The sequence below is a fragment of the Mchenga conophoros genome, linkage group LG6 (genome assembly GCF_057382185.1).
Source record: "Mchenga conophoros isolate Kocher_MC1m ecotype Shallow Benthic linkage group LG6, M_conophoros_male_GT1.1, whole genome shotgun sequence".
Taxonomy (NCBI): Eukaryota; Metazoa; Chordata; class Actinopteri; order Cichliformes; family Cichlidae; genus Mchenga; species Mchenga conophoros.
In genome coordinates, this window is record NC_140531.1 from 11,937,906 (window position 1) to 11,959,548 (window position 21,643).

At 39.4% G+C, this 21,643-nt stretch overlaps 1 pseudogene; it reads left to right on the forward strand.

Moving 5' to 3' along the window:
- Window positions 1-10,596: 10,596 nt before the first annotated feature.
- LOC146572196 (uncharacterized) lies at window positions 10,597-12,294 on the forward strand (annotated as a pseudogene).
- Window positions 12,295-21,643: the final 9,349 nt, after the last annotated feature.

Here is a 21,643-nt window from a genome sequence, read left to right on the forward strand (position 1 = left end):
CCCCCCGTGTGGTTCTGGGATCTTTGCTCACCGTTCTCATGATCATTTTGACCCCACGGGATGAGATCTTGCGTGGAGCCCCAGATCGAGGGAGATTATCAGTGGTCTTGTATGTCTTCCATTTTCTGATGATTGCTCCCACAGTTGATTTTTTCACACCAAGCTGCTTGCCTATTGTAGATTCACTCTTCCCAGTCCGGTGCAGGTCTACAATACTTTTCCTGGTGTCCTTCGAAAGCTCTTTGGTCTTGGCCATGGCGGAGTTTGGAGTCTGACTGTTTGAGGCTGTGGACAGGTGTCTTTTATACAGATGATGAGTTCAGACAGGTGCCATTCATACAGGTAACGAGTGGGGGACAGAAAAGCTTCTTACAGAAGACGTTACAGGTCTGTGAGAGCCAGAGAATTTCCTTGTTTGAGGTGACCAAATACTTATTTTCCACCCTAATTTACGAATAAATTCTTTACAAATCCTACCATGTGGATTCATGGATTTTTTTTTCACATTCTGTCTCTCACAGTTGAAGTGTACCTCTGGTGCAAATTACTGACCTCTGTCATCATTTTAAGTGGGGGAACTTGCACAATCGGTGGCTGACTAAATACTTTTTTGCCCCACTGTATATATTTGACTGTGCAATATACTCACTCAAATGAGCAATCCTATTTATCCATATTGTATATTCTGTATCTATATATGTGTATATATGGTGTATTTATGCTTATATCCTTACTCTCATTCCCCTTAATGCATCTGTAACATGCAACTTCTTTCAGTGCTTTGCTACTGGAAACTGAATTTCCCAGAGGAACCCACCCGAGTGATTAATAAAGTTTCATCTATCTATCTATCTATCTATCTATCTATCTATCTATCTATCTATCTATCTATATATATATATATATATATATATATATATATATATATATATATATATATATATATATACATATATATATATATATATATATATATACATATATATATATATATATATATATATATATATATATATATATATATATATATATATATATATATATATATATATATATGACTGGGCGGAATGGACCCACACACACTAGCACCCCCAAACTTCATGGCCCTTTCCACAGCTTTGCTTAAAAAGAACTCTAACCTTAAAGTCTGTGACAGCATTTTGGACGGTTCGAGGAAGACGGAGTGCCCGCATAGAACCGATGCAGATATGGGGAGAACATGCAAACTCCACACAGAAAGGCCTTTTGAACCCAAGACATTCTTGTTGTGAGGCAACAGTGCTAACTACCATGGCACCGCGCTGAATAACAAAGGAGCAATAAGCAAGGGTTCACTGTAGCAGCTTGTAAATTTTCCCACTTTATTTAAGAATTTCACATTTTTCACACTGATGGCTTTTCAGACAAGGCTCGCCTCACAAAAGAACAACATTTTCCATTACCACCCACAGTGTTTGATTGACAAGCATTTGACTAATTAGAGAGATTGGCAAGAAAAATTGGGCATTAAATGGCAAAACTAGCCTATTGTGTATTACCACTTTAAAAGCTAATTTGAATTTGAAAGGCCACATCCTGTAGAACCTCTTAGTTTAGTTGTACTTTGTCACTGTTAACCACTTATCTGAGGCTCCGAATCACACAGAGAGAGGTGTTTGACTAAAAGCTGCAGAAAAGCCAAAAACGCAACACTAACTAGAAGCAAATGGTACTTGTTATGAGTATGTGTGAGAGCGTGTGTGGAGTTTCTTATGTGAACAAGCAGTGGGGAAAGTGTGGGCGTTGGAGCTCGAGGGGAGCAGGAAGGCTTTCCAGGGGAGTGCAGCAAAGTTTAGAAAACGAGGGCAAAAGTGTGAGAGAGAGATGGAGAGGGGGCATTAAAGCAGGAGGTAATAACAAAAAAGGAGGGGGAAAACTGGCTCTGTAGATCCAAGTGTAAATATTGAGCCAGTGCACGAACGTGTGCGGGGGCACCAGGGTGAATTCGACAATGATAAGAATTTAAGGGAAGGAAGGAAAAGGAAAGTTAGCAGTGTTTCTTTTATAAACAGGCCTTTCCTTAGTTTCTCTGCCCACTCCCCTCTCTCGCTCTAGCTCACACACACACACACAGACACACTGGTTTTCATATCTTAGTGAGGACAAAAACTGACATAATGCATTGCCTAGCTTATTACCTTAATCCTAGCCATCAGAAAAGAATGCCTAGCTCCAACCCTTACCCTGAACCTAACCATAACCTAACTGTAACCCTAATCTTTAAACCACATTTTGAGCCTAAAAAATGACTTCATTTTTGTGACGACGTCATTTGGTCCCCACAGGTATAGTGGCATGCCAACTTTTGATCCTCACAAAGATGTATAAACAAGTACACACAGACACAGGAAGGCTAAAGAAGATAACAGTTTTGAAAGTTACCACAAACTGGCTTTCTGTTCTTTAGGTCCCTCTTTCTCTCCACTTAACACATGCCACACGCCTCCTCCAAGCAGGCCACACACAACCACATGCTGGGCCCACATGTGCTGCAAGAATCCAGGATTCAAACCATCCACCTACACACAAACATAACAGCACACGGACACACAAAACAGCACCTAAATACACACACCAGCAGCCAAACTCCACAGGCACAACCAGCCATTCTATCTCCGTCCCTTACACACACACACACACACACACACACACACACACACCACCCCACATAGTGAATGCTTATGTATGCACACTCTTCAAGGCTCTGGATTGAGGATGCGGGGATTTCCAGCCTGATGCTGCACAGCTGTGGGACAGCACCCAACTCACCGCCAACCTGACGCAGAGTGATGATCTCACCAAAGGGGAGTAACTGAAAAAACAAACTGCACACATTCAGATAAAGGACTTTTCCTCTATGCTATGAGGACCAAACACAAGATACATATTAAGGTTTTTCTTTCTGAAGTCCTGTGATGAAGAACAGAGAGTTTTTTAAATGTCTAGCCGTGACACTTAGAAGTTTTCATCTTTGCACATCTTAAGTTCCTAAATTCCTAAATTTTGTGGCATAAATGTCATGGTCTGTGTGGAGGGAGGCATGAAAGGACCCGAAAGACTCAAACGCAAAGGCCAAGCTGAAACTCAAAATGGTAGCTTTATTGCTGAATACTGGAGAAAATAAACTAAATTTGGCGATACAAAATAAACTTGGCAGGCTTGGCAAACAAAACACACAGACATATATGAGGGATGACACGACACTGAACACAGCAAGACTGAGGACTTAAATACACACGAGGTGATCAGGAGAAGTGGCAACACATGGGGGAAGTGTAAAACTAAAGTGTAAAACTAAACACAATGAAAACAGGAACACTGGACATCTTTCAAAATAAAACAGGAAACACAATGAATTGCAGACATGACAACATGAACTTAAAAGACATGCAGACATGAAACACATAAGGACAAGGGAGTCTTAACACAGGAAACACAAGGGGAAAGTAATAAACAAATGAACTTAGAAAACCCAATGAGCTAAAACATAAAACATGAACATCCATAAACTAAAACTCAAAACGCTGGGTCAAAAGACCCAGGATCGTGACAATAAATTTACTATGAAAAGATGGTAAAGCAGAAAGTATTTAGCTGATGAAACATTTATTACCTCAGGAGGTGCCAGGTGCTTATCATCTGCCTAAGTGATGCTGTGAGGATACTATACACACTTCTTTAAGCTTGGTGTTTTTGACATGAACCAGTTTAAAAAATGGGGGCAATCAGCTAATGCTAGTGCTTAATAGTGAGCTCAGTTAGCTTATTTCACTGTGACATTGTAAGGATGCTAACTGTGGCTATCAAAAAAATATTGGTGTAAATCAAAATGTGCCTACCATTAAACCAATGGTACATTCATGCCACATTCATAGACACCAATGTTGTCTTTGAATGTGACCAAACACTGAAGAAGGATGATGACTCATGATGAAAAAAAAAGTTATTTTGCCAAATCTGTGGCACATTAACATTGAGGTAAATTCATGTGTAGTTTCTCTGATAGTTTAATATACCCTGAAACCACTGCTGATTACATTACAATTAGTATCTTTTTCTGCTCAGTGGGTAAAAAGAGAAATACTGCAGTTACACAAGGGAAAACAGTGGTTAGAGACCGTGGCACAACTGAAAGAAACATAACCAGAACACAACCATCTGACTCAAGTCCCCAACTTAGACTGTCCCAAGTCAGCCCACTATTGTTTGAAGCAGTGAGGCCCACTACACGTTGCCTTGCGTCATGCAACATGTGCAGTTAAGCGTATTGATGGTGTTACAAGCTTAATGTGTGGGCATCTGATTGGTTGCTCCAAATTAGGTAAAATAACTGAGCAACCACCAGTCTGTCGGAGACACAAGGAGGTTGTTGTCCTGTTTACTCTAGTGTGACTGAGCCATGAAGTGCACAGTAGATGGATATTCATTGGACATATTTATGAGCCTGTGTCCAAGACTTTAGATCTCTCCCTCCTTTTGGACAGAACTGGATTCCAGCATACCTACCCTGAAAGCTTTCCCAGGTCAACAAAAAAATATATTGTGTTGTGAAATGGGAAGAACTATAAGTGAAATGGGATAGTGGGAATAACATTTTGCCTCCCCTGTTCACTTCAAGTATTGACTGCTGAGTTTTCTCATGGAGGTTGTGTTGATGATTTTTAGCATCCATGTCAACAGTAGAGTCCTCAACAGCCAGATAAACCACTAGCTGCATAATATTTCACCCTTATTCATGTGCAAGTCCTGTAACTAAATTTTAAATGGGACTTTCTTTGCAATTAATGGTGAATGGTGAACAAATGGCAGAAAATGCAGCGATTAATGAGTTTGAAGTCTATGGAGACAGATGCAGAGGTGGCGATGACTTACTTACTAAATATTAAAAATCAGAGAGTAGATAAGACAGACTGGGTGTAGCCTCTTTGAACTGGACTCAAGAGATGAACAAAAGGGAAAGGGTTTACCAGGAAAAGAACGATCACCCTGACCTCCCTGCTTTGCTGATCCCTGAAAACCTAGTTCAGATTTCAGCCAACTCAAGTGTAAATGCATTCAAAAGAGAACAAAGCTCATTGTTTGGTATGCACTTTGACCAATGAGTCATCTTTTGATTTCTCAACTTTTACAACACAGTGCTTCTTGGGCTTATTCAGCATGTTTTCATTTCTTCCATTCGCTCCACTGCTGTTATGTTTTCAGACGCCAAACTCAAAGAGCTGCCAGAAACAATTTAAGTACTCACACATGTCCAGTGCAGGCTCAATATATCCACCTCATTAAGGTTTGCTTAACAGTTTCACAATGTGTGCAGTTCAAACTTGATCACCATCTGTCTATGTTACTTTTCTTTGACTAATTCAACAAGTAAATGCTCAAGGTTTCAGTTCAGATTAAAGGTTACGGCACTGCTAGAGATTGCCACTCACTAATACACTATAATTCAGGCAGGTCACTCAGTATTTGATTTCCTTGTCACCAAAACATTCTAGAAGTTAGAAATTATAAACATGGAAAACAAACTTAAATATATCTCATGTCATGTTATATATGAGTTAATTGTTGCAGTTACAGACCCATATATCAGAATTGCACACTTTTCCAGGCCTGATATTGCAGTAGTTAAAAGTTTTTCAACTTTTTAGACATGAAGCATAAAGCACTTTCACTTCACAGCATTGACTGGAGGAATCAACCATTTTTTGTTCTCTTTCTAGAAAACCAATCTGACAAAAGCACTCAGTAGTGAAGGTGAATTCTTCTCAGGTTTACCTCAGAATGAGATGCAAAAACAAGACATCTGGTCTGAATGCAACTCTTATTTCCTCTCCATAGGTAATCAACATCTAATTTCAATGAGTTTACATGTGTTCCAAAGTTTAATGGAAGAGAGAGAAAGCGGGGGACTGGAAAGTGGGTGCACCAAAAAAGGTCCTCTCTAAAATTTCCACAAGTAGCTGTTAAAATCAATGATATATGAGAATCCCCAGCAGTCAAATATTCCCTTTAACCTTCATTTTTTTCCCCCAATAAAGCCCATTCAGTGGACAAGACTGCGGATGCACAGGGGAGTTTTCAAGCGCAAAACATTCTAACCATCTGAGGCAGTATGGTCTGAATATTGCCAACAAAAATTCTACCACAAACGCTTTGGTCGTGTCCAAATCCATGGGCTGCATCCTCCTGAGGACCCGGCCCACGTAGACCGCGAAGGCCGGGTCCTCAGAAGGTCGGGTAGGCCAGAAGTAAATGGCTGGGGAAATTGGACGGTCTAGCCTTGTGATTAGCGTCACCGCTGTCTCGGTGGAGTTTAATAAACTCAGCCGTCTGCTCCTTGCTATCTAAAATATAACAGGACACTGGTGTAAATTCTCGACCGTCTCATACTTCTGTTTAATCAGTTTTCTGTTTGACGTTTATTCAGGTGTGTGAAAATCCCGGAGGAACCCACCAGGGGGATTAATAAAGTTTTATTTTATCTAATCTAATCTAATAACTTTAATCTCAGCCAAACCGATTGACTCACGAACAATTAAAACACTGAAAAAAGCCCAACAATAACATTTTTAGAGTGTATATATTATATTATATTAAGTTTAACCTGAGTAGCGAAAGTCTGCAGAGATCTGAAAATCCTTCAAATTCGGGGAAAATGAGGACGCATTTGTCGGCTGCATTCGGAGGAGTCTACGAATTTGGACAGCCTTCGGCACGTCGCTGTGATGTAATCGGTCTACAAATGCGGCCTCAGGAGGATGCAGCCCATGAATTTGGACACGACCTTTGTGTTTCAAATGAACTCAAAATGTCGGCTTGATCCCAAACTTTCTCCACATCACACCATTTAGCAGTTATTAGCAACGGCCATGGTATTGATTAAAGTGGTTTTTGGGGAAACTTGAAGAACCCATTGTTGTCTTTGGCCAGCAGCTTCACAGAACATTGGAAATGATGCTCAGTCTGGAGAGGCCATTGCTACTCAACATCAATAACCTCAGGAGACAGAGTGCAAAAGAGCTGGGTAGAATAGCTGAGTCAGAAGAACATATCACGACTGTTCACAGTAGCTGCTTAAATAGACTGAGGAAATTAAATGGTAAATGGCCTGTATTTGTATAGTACTTTACTAGTCCCTAAGGACCTCAAAGCACTTTACACATTCAGTCATCCACCCATTCACACACACATTGGTGATGGCAAGCTACATTGTAGCCACAGCTGCCCTGGGGTGCACTGACAGAGGCGAGGCTGCCGGAAACTGGAAGAAGTGAAAGAACAATCTGTAAAATACTTTTGCTTTTAACTAAAAGAACAGCTAAAGTTTTTGACAATATTTATTTCTAAATTTAGAACAATACCAGTTTCTAGATAAAATGAACAGAATTTTCCTTTGCTCTTAAAAAACACAAAGATTATGGTTAGCATGACTTAGCATAAAGGCTAAAAATAAGAAATGACTAGCAAGTCATGTTCAAATGTTATGAGCATAATTTGTTCTTTCTTCACTGTACCTTATACCCTGCAAGTTTCCTATTGCCAGTACTACAAAGCAGGATTCAAGCTTATCAAGGCAACTTAAGGTTAAACCTGGGTTTTAGTTTTAAGAATTTTTATATCAGAGTGGTAACCTATGTTGCAGATCTAATTTGTTGGGTACAAAATTGCCACCTACCGTCAAATCATTTCTCATGAAAATGTACTTTATCCCAATAGCTTGTGTTAGTGAAGCCAGATAATGAAAGATATCCTGGGTACATACAGTCATTTCTTTTTTTTTGGCACTTCATGTTTTATCCAGATGAAGAAAAATTTCTAAGCTTATATGCAGATTTTGTTACATGTTTGGGGACACAGTCTTACTCTTATTCAGTGCTTTGAGCCTTAAAATTTAATTTCGCTAATGGGCTTTTGTACAAGAAAGCTATTTCCCAACTGTTTTATGCACTTAGTCTTGGCTCCTATAGTACCTTTTGTTTGCACCTCTGGTTTTACAGTTATGACAGACCTTTCTGACGTGCAAGTATAGTTTATAATGTCTGTCATGTGTCTGCCTCATGTTGCTTAGTATGTGATAATATAGATAGTTGAGGCTGGCTTTACTGGGTGAATAGGCAGATTGTTTTTGGTTCTATATTCACAATTACTTTTCCCATGTTCGAGAAGACCCGTGTTGACTGAACAAAAAAAAAAAAAACAGGAAATGGGATTACCTGATTATTTTTAATTAGCATTGCTCTATATATGAATGCATGTATGCTTACGTGTTGCAGGAAACATTTTGTGAACCCTTTGGAATTTCTGCACAAGAATTTCTGTATTCACTACTCCATTCACTATTCACTACTTCCATCTAAATCAAAGTGAAAGACAGATGTCAGTCCATCAGTTTGTACAGCCATGTATTTCCTCATCTGCTTATCCAGTTCAGGCTTGCAGACTGTCTGGAGCTTCCACCAGCTAAAAATGGGAAAGAGGTAGGAAACAGCGCAGACAGACTGCCAGAGTATCACAGTGGTAACACACAGAAAGACAATTATTCATGTTCATATTCAATTTGAAATCACTAATTAATCTAAGGCATTTTTTTCTGGGACTTTGAAAGAAAATTAAAGCGCCCAAAGTGAGAGCTATGATAGCACAGGGAGAATAACAAAAACTGAACTAAACTTTTTTCTGAATAAAGTTAGTGAATAAAGAATCCTGATCTTAAACCCAACTTAGATGCCATTGGAAGACCTGAAAACAACGGTTCATTTAAGACATCCCAGAAACATTGATGAATTAAAACAGTTTTATAGCACATCTGGGTATAGAAATATATTATGGAGGCTACTGCTGCTAAAGGCAATTATACACAATTCTATAATCAAGAGTGTATTTACTTTCCAGAGTTATAATATACTGAATTCAATAAAGTTTTCGAAATTTGAACTGTTTGTGGGTAACAGTGTAACACCTACAAGGAGGCAACATGCAGAATAATAATTTAACCAGTATTCCAATGTTATTTTAGTCATTATTTAGTGAGAGCCAAACAGTCACAGTTTGATGTGTATTTATGATAACTGATGTGACTTTTCAGAGTCAATTTGTGGACTGTACAAATCACTGTTATTAAAAACAAAAACAAAACAAAATCTGCATATCACCCGAACCATAGTTTTCTCTCAAAGACAGATGTAACAGAGAAAACATCTTTTCAATAAATTGGAATCTGTGGGATTTGCTTGTATTGTTCTGCTGAAGCTGTGCACTTTTGCAGCTTGTGAAACAAAACTGCGCAGAAATCCGCAGGATTTTTACTGGAAAAACAAACACGGATGGATCCATGTGCATGTTGTGGCCTATTTCACTGACAGGAATTCAAGTCAAACAACATTGGTGGTCTCTATGTGGTGTCGTATGTGGGGTAAAAGCATGCTTGTTTCATTCCAGTGATGAGATAAAAGAAACTTGACCTACTGTCATGCCCCAAGGCTGCAATTTATTTACATGTCTCTGTTTGTTAAGGAAAAAAAACTGCAGGAGATGGTGAAGCACGTTTCACCTGCGCTTCACAAAGGAAACTACTGCAGTACCAAGAGGGAAGCTGTTGTTACTTGCATCAAAGCCTCAGATACTCTTACTCAGAAATCACCCTGTGATGGTAAAATTATTTATACAATCTTACTATTTTCTACCTGCTTTCAACCTTCCTCTCCCCTTCAGTAAGCCATGTCATTGTTATGAATGAGTCATGCCTCACTCATAACACTGTTAAATGTGACCTTACAGAGTAGCTTAATAATAGTCGTGGAGGAGACATGCAGAGGCCCACCAGCTTTTAGGTTTTGTTTCATGTTTGCTAGTTACTTCAGTTCTCCTAATGCATTTTGACAGTTCCCAAGGAATGGGAGAGAACTGAAGTCAGCTGTGGTTAATATCAATAATCTACTGTGGAAATAAGTTAGCACAGTGCCTTCTGTTAAGGTCAAGAATGAAGATATGAGAGAAAAAAACAAAGACAGTTATCTTTGTCTCTTTTCTGATCATTCCACACTGGATAATGTCTTAATTTTTAATTTAATGGCTTCATACCAGTTTCTTCTTGATCTCGTAGATGTAGAATTTGAAAAATTTTCATTTTTCCATTTGCTTCACATTTAGTATACATCACCTACACTTCAATTTATGGTCTCCAAAATCTGTTTCTATGGCAGACTTCGGGTCACCACTAAATAGCACAGCAGACCTGTGTCGTCAATACGAGGGCCCGGTGGCGCCAGTGTCCGGCAGCCTCGCCACTGTCAGTGCGCTCCAGGGTGGCTGTGGCTTCAATGTAGCTTGCCATCACCAGTGTGTGAATGTGTGTGTGAATGGGTGGATGACTGGTTGTGTAAAGCGCTTTGGGGTTCTTAGGGACTAGTAAAGCGCTATACAAATACAGGCCATATACCATTTACCAATACATCCAGATAGCTCATTTTAGTTCAACTTATCTTAACAGTGTATGATAAACAATATAAAACAATTAAAATCACATTTAGAGCTCTGAAGGACAGTATTTCTACAGAAATAATGGCCATGTTGGATGGCACAATGGTCAGCACTGTCTCCTCACAGACAGAATGACAGTTTCCATTAAACAAAAACCTGCACTGTATTATTTTGGTTAGCATACTACTCACAGCATCATCAGGTCCTCTTGTGCCTCGTCTGCTAATGTGCACTTCTTTTTAGTAATTATGTTTGACAATTATCAGTTGCAGCTAAATGCTAATTTGGCCAATGGGGTAAATCTAGAGTTCCTACTGGCACTCTGGTTCGCTTCTGCAGACCAAAGATGAGCATGTTAGGTTTGTCGACGATTCCTCATTGGACAAGAATGTGAGGTACACTTGCATTATTTTTTTTGCATCTATGGTAAAAATCTTACTTGTAGTCTGAAGTGTTTTGAGTGACACCTATTTCACCTATTTCCACTGTTTTTTATCACCAGAAAGTGCACACAGCACCAGTGACGTTAGCATGATGTTCATTCCAAATCTTATGTTTCTCCTAGTCAAGACTTATAAAGTCTTGCTCTTTGCTCTTAAAAACATGACTCTTTAAAATCCAAGCCATGTTTTTATCTCCAGTTTCCTGTGTGACATAAATAATCAGTCCAGTTGTTTCTACGTAATTACAGCCTCAACTATTTCTTCAGAGTTTTAGAGGCTTTGTTGTACCATAATGTTGCCAAGTTATGCCCCTCATTGTATTCATATTGTTTTTAGCAACAGTGCAGCAGATGAGATCAGATGGAGGTTAGAGAGTATGACATGTTTGTCAGATTGATGAATGTATTCCCAGGAAAACCGCTCTGCCATCCAGAGTGTAATGCCTCTACTGTTTATTTTCCAAGATAAAAATAGAGGAATGTTGTTTCTTCCTGCTCATTCCAAGTGCTCAACTCGGTTTTTTTTTTTTAGAACACACCATAAAAACTAGACAGTTCACCCAGCAGGTGGCATGGCCATGACCTCTTAGCTGTCAGCATCACTAGAAAATGTTTTTGGAGCTATGGTTTATTGGTTGATGTTCTACAAGAGTTAGATCTTTAGTTGTACTGTAATACAGAGACCGAATACCTGGAAGCAGGCCATCAAACTGATGGCACCATCATAATTAACAATGAAGAGTTGAAGTAGACAGAAGAGTTCCACTACTTGGGCTCAGTCATCAGCTACGATGGAAATATCACCTCCGATGTCCGAGCATGAATAAATGCAGCCTGGTTAAAATGGCGACAGGTCACTGGTGTCCTTTGCGATACAAGAATGCCAGATCGACTCAAGGGAAAAATCTACAAAACAGTGGTCCGCCCAGTAGCCCTGTATGGCTCCGCATGTGAACACACATGAACAGGCCCTAAACACCATGGAGATGTGCATGCTCTGACGGAGCTTGGGAATTACAAGACGGGACCATGTTACGAACAAAGACATACGGAAGCGACTAGGCGTAGCTGCAATTAAGGAAAAGATGCTCGAGTCCCACCTGAGGTGGTATGGACATGTGATTCGAAGCGATGAGAACTCTGTAGCAAAAACGGCTATGATGATCGACCCAGAAGGATGCCGGCCTCGAGGCAGACCGAAGAAACGGTGGATGGACAAAATTAAGGAGGACATTAAGACCCTCAACGCATCACCTGAGGACGCCTTGGACAGAACCAAATGGAGAAACCTTTGCCGAAGAGCGGACCCTGCACCAGCGGGAACACCGCCAGGATGAAGAAGTTGTACTGTAATACAGACCCTGTTTACTTTGCAGTTTACAAATGAAACATAAACACATGTTTTTTTTAAATAAGAGGTTCTGCAATTTTATCATAGAATCTGGAACAAGTGATTTACATTTTTTTGGTTTGGAAGGCATGATAAAAAGAAATTTGCTTCTTTTAATTAACTTATGAAAATGATTTTAACATGTGGCTTCATGAACAGAAAAAGTATTTTGTTCAATATTCAAAGGTTATTTGAATGACATATATATTTACATAAAATCTTCGAGCTTCGAGCAGACGGCTCCCTGTTATAGTGTTTCCTCACTTGGCTCATGTGGACCCAGCCCAATTTTTACTCTTTAAGTGTGTGCGTGTGTGTGTGTGTGTGTAGGGGGGGGGGGGGGGGGGGGGGGGGGGGTATGTGTGTATTCACATCATTTATGTTAATGAGAGTGTGGGGAGTGAGTTGGAGGGTGGGGTGGGCTGCTTTTAACTATGTAAAGCACTTTGTGCTACATTTTTTGTATGAAAAGTTCTTTATAAATAAAGACTGATTGGTTGATTGATTGATTGATTTTGGCTAAATTAGCATGTTGTTTAACCATATAAAGTATGAACTGTGAAATAATTCTAACATTTGTTTTTAATCAATTAAATATCAGTGTGCATATATGTATTTTCATTTTTATCATTTTGCAAAACCTGTCATCTCACATTTTGTTTTTTCTTAACAGAAACATGTAATAGGGTTTGAATTAAAAATAAAACCACACATTTAGCGTTGCACTGTTAGGAATCTTGGAGTTGTTTTTGACCAGGATATGTCCTTCAGTATGCATAATAAACAAATATGTCGGACTGCTTACCTGCATTTCTCAATATCTCTAAAAAAATATCTCTAAAATTAGAAACATCCTGTCTCAGACCCATATAGCAAAATTGGTATGGCCTGGATCTGGCCCACACAATGTGCTTACACATGGCTCACATACCGCAAAGCATGACGGCCCTTTGGTGGCCCAGATCTGGTTTGCCAGAGGTGGCCCACACATGGGCCAGCACAAGGCCAGTTGCAGACACACTGCTTGCCCAGAACAGTTTCAGCTCTGGCCCCAGATATCAGCCTAATGTGTGCCTTAATCAAACCATGTAATAACAACATGCGCTGGAACATAATAGTGCAAAAGTAACATGATGAAACTCTGTTCAGACAGTGAATGGACTGATTCTTAGGTGACCTTCTCTACCTCCTGAGCTACAGCCACCCAGTGATAAACATGAGTAGGTGACTAGGTTTAGGATAAAGTGTACACTCACAAACCTGCCAAACCTACATTTGAAACGTTGGCTACCATAGCAGTATAGTATTGCAACACGGCATTTGGGTCTACTAACTAAAATAGGAAAATAGGAACATAAGTAGTGCCATCATTGCCAGACCTGGCCCACATACAGGGAGTGCAGAATTATTAGGCAAGTTGTATTTTTAAAGGAATAATGTTATTATTGAACAACAACCATGTTCTCAATGAACCCAAAAAACTCATTAATGTCAGTGTTTTGATCTGTTCACCATCAACATTGCAGCAGCAACCACAGCCTCCCAGACACTGTTCAGAGAGGTGTACTGTTTTCCCTCCTTGTAAATCTTACATTTGATGATGGACCACAGGTTCTCAATGGGGTTCAGATCAGGTGAACAAGGAGGCCATGTCATTAGTTTTTCTTCTTTTATACCCTTTCTTGCCAGCCACGCTGTGGAGTACTTGGACGCGTGTGATGGAGCATTGTCCTGCATGAAAATCATGTTTTTCTTGAAGGATGCGGACTTCTTCCTGTACCACTGCTTGAAGAAGGTGTCTTCCAGAAACTGGCAGTAGGACTGGGAGTTGAGCTTGACTCCATCCTCAACCCGAAAAGGCCCCACAAGCTCATCTTTGATGATACCAGCCCAAACCAGTACTCCACCTCCACCTTGCTGGCGTCTGAGTCGGACTGGAGCTCTCTGCCCTCTACCAATCCAGCCACGGGCCCATCCATCTGGCCCATCAAGACTCACTCTCATTTCATCAGTCCATAAAACCTTAGAAAAATCAGTCTTGAGATATTTCTTGGCCCAGTCTTGACGTTTCAGCTTCTGTGTCTTGTTCAGTGGTGGTCGTCTTTCAGCCTTTCTTACCTTGGCCATGTCTCTGAGTATTGCACACCTTGTGCTTTTGGGCACTCCAGTGATGTTGCAGCTCTGAAATATGGCCAAACTGGTGGCAAGTGGCATCTTGGCAGCTGCATGCTTGACTTTTCTCAGTTCATGGGCAGTTATTTTGTGCCTTGGTTTTTCCACACGCTTCATGCGACCCTGTTGACTATTTTGAATGAAACGCTTGATTGTTCGATGATCACGCTTCAGAAGCTTTGCAATTTTGAGACTGCTGCATCCCTCTGCAAGATATCTCACTATTTTTGACTTTTCTGAGCCCGTCAAGTCCTTCTTTTGACCCATTTTGCCAAAGCAAAGGACATTGCCTAATAATTATGCACACCTGATATAGGGTGTTGATGTCATTAGACCACACCCCTTCTCATTACAGAGATGCACATCACCTAATATTGTTAATTGGTAGTAGGCTTTCGAGCCTATACAGCTTGGAGTAAGACAACATGCATGGAGAGGATGATGTGGACAAAATACTCATTTGCCTAATAATTCTGCACTCCCTGTATGGTTGACATACACTCTGCCATGACACCAGTCATTCAGAAGTGCCAGCTTGATGGCAGATCTGGGCCAGATCTGTTTTCTATGACCCTGGGCCACATAACCCAAACCACAATCGAGCCATATATGGCATGCCATTACATAGACAGTGCCATCTATGCCAGGCCTGGCCCATATCTGAATGACATATGCCTTATCATGCCAGAAGTCAACCAGCAGTGCCGGCTTGATACCAGATCCAGGCCAGACCTGCTTGCTATGTGGGGAGTGATGCTGAAAAACTAGTTTGTGCATTTATTGCATGGAATAATGTAATGAGTTATTATTAGGCTATCTTAAAGACTCTGAAAAGCCTTGAGCTGATCCAAAATGCTGCAGCAATAGTACTGACAGGGACTAGAAGGAGAGGATATTTCTTCCATACTTGCTTCTCTCAGTTGCTCCCTGTGAAAATCTGAATCCAATTTAAAATCTTGTTCCTCACATCCAAAGTCTTGAATAATCAGGCTCCATCTCATCTGAAAGCTGTCCTACTTACTGTATCACACCAGTAGAGCACTTTACTTTCAAAATGGGAAACAGAGCCTTCAGCTTTTGAGCCTGTTCCTGCAGAACCAGCTCCCAGTTTGGATTTGGGAGACAGACACCCTCTGTACTTTTAAGATTAGGATTTTTGACAAAACATGTAGTTATTGCTGGATCAGGTGACTATCCCTTAGTAATGCTGCAATAGGCTTGGACTGATGGGGGATTCCCAGGATGCACTCAGTGTTATTCATCATATACCTCTTTTCACTCATTATGTGATTATATACTCTGCATTTAATCATGAGTTATTATTAATAGCTGGTTCTTTCCGCAGCATGCCTTTGGCCTGTGTCCCTCACACTCATCCCCAACCGGTCAAACGAGACAGCTTCCCCTCCCTGGACCCGTTAAAAGGAAGTTTTCACCTTCCCACTATCAGCATAGGATATCATCTGCAGTTGCCTTTGCACCAATATCAATAACTTTGGTTGGCAAATTTCATACTGCCATTTTTTCAACAGAAGAAAAACAATTTTTTTAAGTCCCTTTTCAGGATAGCATATTAACTTTGCAAGCAATAAATACTGTTACCTTGCAAAAAGCATAACATTTTGTTAAAGGAGAGCCTGAGTTTTATTTTGAACACTAACAGTTTAATAAAAGCGTGCACGACCAAAGTGCATTCAAAAAAAAAGAAGAAAAATGTTTGTTTTTCCATTGCTGCAGCACACAGTGTAGGAGACTGCACTACTTACTGTAGAAGTGATCTTGTTTTAGTTAAGATAAAAGAAAAATGAATAAGAGATGCCTGAAGAGATCTACAAAAAAAAAAAAGAAAGAATAATTTATTAGTTTTCATGGAACACATGAACTCACAAGAATTTCCTCTCCTCTATCAATCTCGTCCAATGAGTTTGCACAAACACACAAATGCACAGCAGTGTCAGACGTGAGTCAATACAAGAGAACTCTCAACATGGAGTTTCAGTTACAGCCGGGTGGAGCTGAACACTGGATGAAGTCAAACAAATATAATTACCTCATAAGATCACACAGTCGACTTGGTGATTGGCCAAATAGTGAACGGCATTTCACTCCTCATATGTCATTTACTCCTTAGATTTGCAATAATTTTAGTTCATACAGTTATTTTGTGCTCTGGCAGGTACAACTACATGCTAACAGGAAGTCTTGTTTTTCTGGTGGGGGGGGGGGGGGGGGTCATGCCAAAACAGCTGTTACTCAGCACCACCGCATGTGACTCTCTGCCACTTTATGCTCTTTACCAAACTGAGAATTCAGTTAAAGGGTCACTGAAACACACTGGAGGATATCCAACACACATCTCAGACCCAGTGCTAGTGGTCAGGCTTCCAGGAAGCTATCTAAAAATAGCAGCTGCAGGGGAAATATCGTGTTAACCCAAGAAACAAATAAAGAAGCATGAGCTGATAATGTTGTGATAATGAAGTGGTGGATGTGATTTAGGCATATCTGGCATATCTGGATTTCACATGAGAAGAAATCAGATTCACAATAAACCAAATTTCTAGCCTCTTCTCGTGGACTCCTCCAACCTTAACACTATTCTTAGTCACATCAGTAACATCACTGTTTTTGACTATAAATGTTCAGTGTACATTTTCCAGTGCTAGCTATTCAGTATTTCTCAGGCATATGCAAACAGTAGGAAAGTGAAGTCAGTGAAGCGGCTACATTTTCATTTTCAGGAAACCCCATCCCTAATGACATGGGTTAGATCCATGCCATGTGATCTAAACATAAGTGAACTTGATCTTGTGACACCCATGAAAATTCAAATTCATGCTGTTAATTTGTTATTTAAGAAAGTATTGCAGACAACTTGAGGCTGAAATGCTGTGGTGAAATATCCTGCTGCCCATTAACTTGCATGATGTTGATAAGATAGATAGATAGATAGATAGATAGATAGATAGATAGATAGATAGATAGATAGATAGATAGATAGATAGATAGATAGATAGATAGATAGATAGATAGATAGATAGATAGATAGATAGATAGATAGATAGATAGATAGATAGATAGATAGATAGATAGATAGATCTAGACTTTGCTTTGTTTCTACCCCTTATTTCAAATTCCAAATCAATATGCAGAATTCAAAATTATATAATCCCACAGTATACATGTTCAACTATACACAAATCTACACTCATATACAATACACACTTAGAACAAAGCTCCCAGACCAAAACAACAAGCTACATTTTTTACATTAGCTAAATACCCAAGTCTCAGGGCCTCTCTAGCTTGAGGAGGAATTAATTTTACAAAAAAATGTGAGATAACTTGTTCAGTTTTCACTAGAATAACCGCTCTTATGTCTCATCTTTGAAAGCTGTTAATCAAATCACAGTGTGGTTTAGTTGTGTCTTCTTAGTCCTGCAAGTATGATTTCATTTCAACCAGCAGCACAGTTGAAAAGTGTCCGTTTTGAACTCTTGAACTTGTTGCAGAAGATGTTTTGTTGAAAGGTGTGGCTCTTTCTGCGTCAGTGTAACAAGATCGTTTGGCAGGACGCTGATATTTAAATAGTAAGTGCAATTAACCATGCAAGACACAAAAAAACATGAGTGATGAAACTGGTGATGTAAGTGGCTTTGGGTTGTGTTTAAGAGAGAGAAAGATCTATAACTTTCAGTGTGTGGGAAGGGGAGCGTGCGAGAGTCTCAGTGCAGTAAAAATAACATTCGGGGTTGCAGATGATGCGTGACAGGACTGACAGCAGTGGGAGTCTTTGTTATTAACAGCAACTAATAAAATATTAACTTATTTTCAACCCTACCCCTGCAGGCTTTGCACTCACATGTTCACATACCTATATATCATATACTCAATGACTGAGACCATTAGTCCATCAGTTGCTGTGCTGTGAGTGGATAAATATACCAAACACAGAAGCAGATGGGGTGACCGAAGGTCCTGACATGAGGAGGGATAGGTACTCCCTAGGTGCTATAGAAAGCTTTGCAGACCTACATCTATGTTTTATAGCGGTCTATGCTCACATAGGGGCATTGTCATGAATATATGGAATTACTGGTAATGTGGGCTGTTTATGCTCATGTGTGTGCTGTTGTTGGTCAAGACTTTTTTTCCCACTTTCTTCTCTGTAGGTGAAATTTTTACTTGTCAGCTAATAAATATTCAGCCTATGAGAAGCAAAAGCTGTTGGCTGTGTTTGTTGAATTTTCACAGCTCTTTGCAAATAGCACCATAAATCTCTAACAGTTTGATTAGTGTTAAAGTGAGGGGCTTGGGTTGAGTCACCTAAGGTTTTGGAGCCAAGTGTTGCTTTAAGCCCGGTGGCCCTGTGTGGAGGTCCTGGCAGAAACAGAATAGAGGTGAGAGCCGGCCCGTCTGTCAGGCTGCTTGTCTGATTAAAGTTGTCAGGGTCATGAATTGCCTTGACCTGACTGTTTACCTTGACAGGGTCTACTGGGGCTTGGTCCTTTCTCTCAGATTGAAATTGACCCATCCTTTTGTAATGACTGTCTGGTAAACAAGCACAAATATCTCTACACACACACAGATAGACACAGTTAAATGTGTTATGGCCTTTTTGGCTTTCCATTTTAGAATTCAATTTAAAATCTTATTGTTTGCTTTTAAAATTTTACACAGCCTGGCAAATGGGAAACTTTATGGGATGTACACAAATTATCCCACAAAGATCTCTCAGATCAGGTGAACACCACTCCTCGTGGTGCCCATGTGGAGACTGAAACACCGAGGGAAGCGAATTTTGGCTTTTGTGGTCCACAAATTATGGAGTGAGTTGCCCCTTCATGTTAGGCTCTCCATCAGGTTTTTAAATCACATTTAAAAACACACATTTTCTCCATGGCATTTTAGGAGTAGTGAGTTAGCTGTCTCTAATCAGTTTTTGTCCATTTTTATCACTTTTAATAAAAAAAATGTATTATTAGTTTTATTTACTGTACATTTTATTGTCTATTTAATTTGTGGTTTTCTAGTTTTAAGCTTTGCTGTTATTTTATTTTTATTTTTACAGTTTTATTAATGTTAAGTTTAATAAATATTTCTTATATTTTATTGCAATATTATAACTAGAATGTATTTTGGTAAACTATGCTGTTATTTAAGGTATTCTTTATATAAAGTTTTCATTTTTCCATTCACAAAGTGATAATTTACAGAGAAAGTTAAATGAATGAGAAAGAGCACATGTGATAAGTCAGGCCTCAGTGCACTGATAGGGCACTCTAAAGTTTTTGTTTTCCAGTGGAGAGCATCACTAAAAAATATGCATTCTTAAAGTGCAAGGTCTTTCCCAACTTTTCCTTAATATCAGTCTATCTCCTGCCAATCCCTGTTTGTGACTGATCAGAGTCTATTGACACCACCCTTTTCATGTGAACACAACCAGCTTTGTGTGACTACTTAGCCTGATTGCCACTGTTAGGCTAACTAAAGTCAGACAGCAAAAAGCTGTCCTTAGTATTTCAAACTCCCTCCATAATACAAGGTCACCAAGGCCAAACAACAAACAAAAAAGGTGCTATTTCTAAAAAGACGAAAGATGAAGTCCTTCCTCACACGGGGTTTGAGGTCTGATTGTTGGGGTTGAATCTCTATTATTGTTGACTGTTGCTGTGATTTGGTGCTACTGAAATAAAATTGAAGTGAACTGAACTGAATTACCTAAGCAACAGTTAAAGACTCTGTACTCCCTGGCTATCCAAAACACAGTGGGAAGGGTAATTCAGAATGACATATCAGAAACTCCCTAATGAGCATCCTTTATGTTGCAGGCAGATTTAAACAAATACAAAAGAAAAACAGGAGCACATGGATCGCAAGCAGCATTCATTTTGATTGATGTAAAAATTGTCAAATAAGTTTTTGAAAAGTTTTTTTTGAAAAGTTTTGGTTTTTTTGCGCAATTATTGACAGTTTGTAAAGCTTTTACTTTACAGATATTGGAATACAATTAGTCATATACATCATATTTTCAGACTTTATGACCTTTCTCCAACTGTGAGACCTGAATGGACTCTTAATGTAGAATGCATTAAGATCCACTTGTTTTACCAAACTAAAGAGCAAAGAAAAGTGATGTTTTTGAATTAATTTAAATATTATACTAGTACTAATACTATACTAATTTAAAGACTATATAGTCACTGAATATAATTATAACTTAATTATAACTTCTTTGTACATGTGCTGAGATTTGACAAAGCATATTAACATGTAATTCTGACTCACCACCCCATAATCAGGCAACAGATTACATCATTTAATGCAAGAAATGAGAGTTTACGTATCAGTCTTAACTTGTACTAGTATATGTTTAGTTTTTCAGGAAACCAGAAATACATGTTTCACCGAGTGTTTGCGTGCAGAAAATATACTCATATACTACGATAAAACAACGGAAAGAAAAATGTTACAAGCCTTGAAAAGCTAAAAACTGTACAGCTGTACATTGTAGAAACTGTATATCATTTCAAAAGATCCACACCAAAGAATCCAGTGTGTGTCCACGTGAGAATGATTGAATGGTAAACAAGACTGCAGCGAGGCAGAAACTGTAGCTTTTACTGCTACTGTTGAGCAGTAAAAGTTATGTGATCACATGCAATAAATAATGAGCAATAATTCCATATTCCAAGTAACTTTGCCCACAGGATTGTGGAATTTTTGCAGCTGACCCATAAATAACCATGAAAAGGGGACAACTGTGTATTCAGTAATTTAGCCTTCTTGTTTTCTCTGCAGCTTTTTTTCTCCTCAGTTTTGTTCTTGTGACTTCCCTCCCTTCTCGCCCACTTTAAATTACAGACAGATGATGTCTCTCCCCTCGGGCTCTAACAGTGGTGAGCCTTGAAGAGAGCTGTTTATGTTTATTTATACAGCAAAACTGCAGAGACGCACATGCACACTCATATTCAGAGCTCATTTTAACCTCTTTCTTTAAGCTCTTTTAATATGCTTAACATGATTTACTGGAAGCTCTCTAGTCTTGAACGGCTGCAGAGGTTTAGGAGGGAAAAATTCAGAGGAAATTTCTACAGGGGGAAAACGCCCAACCCAGAGAAGGC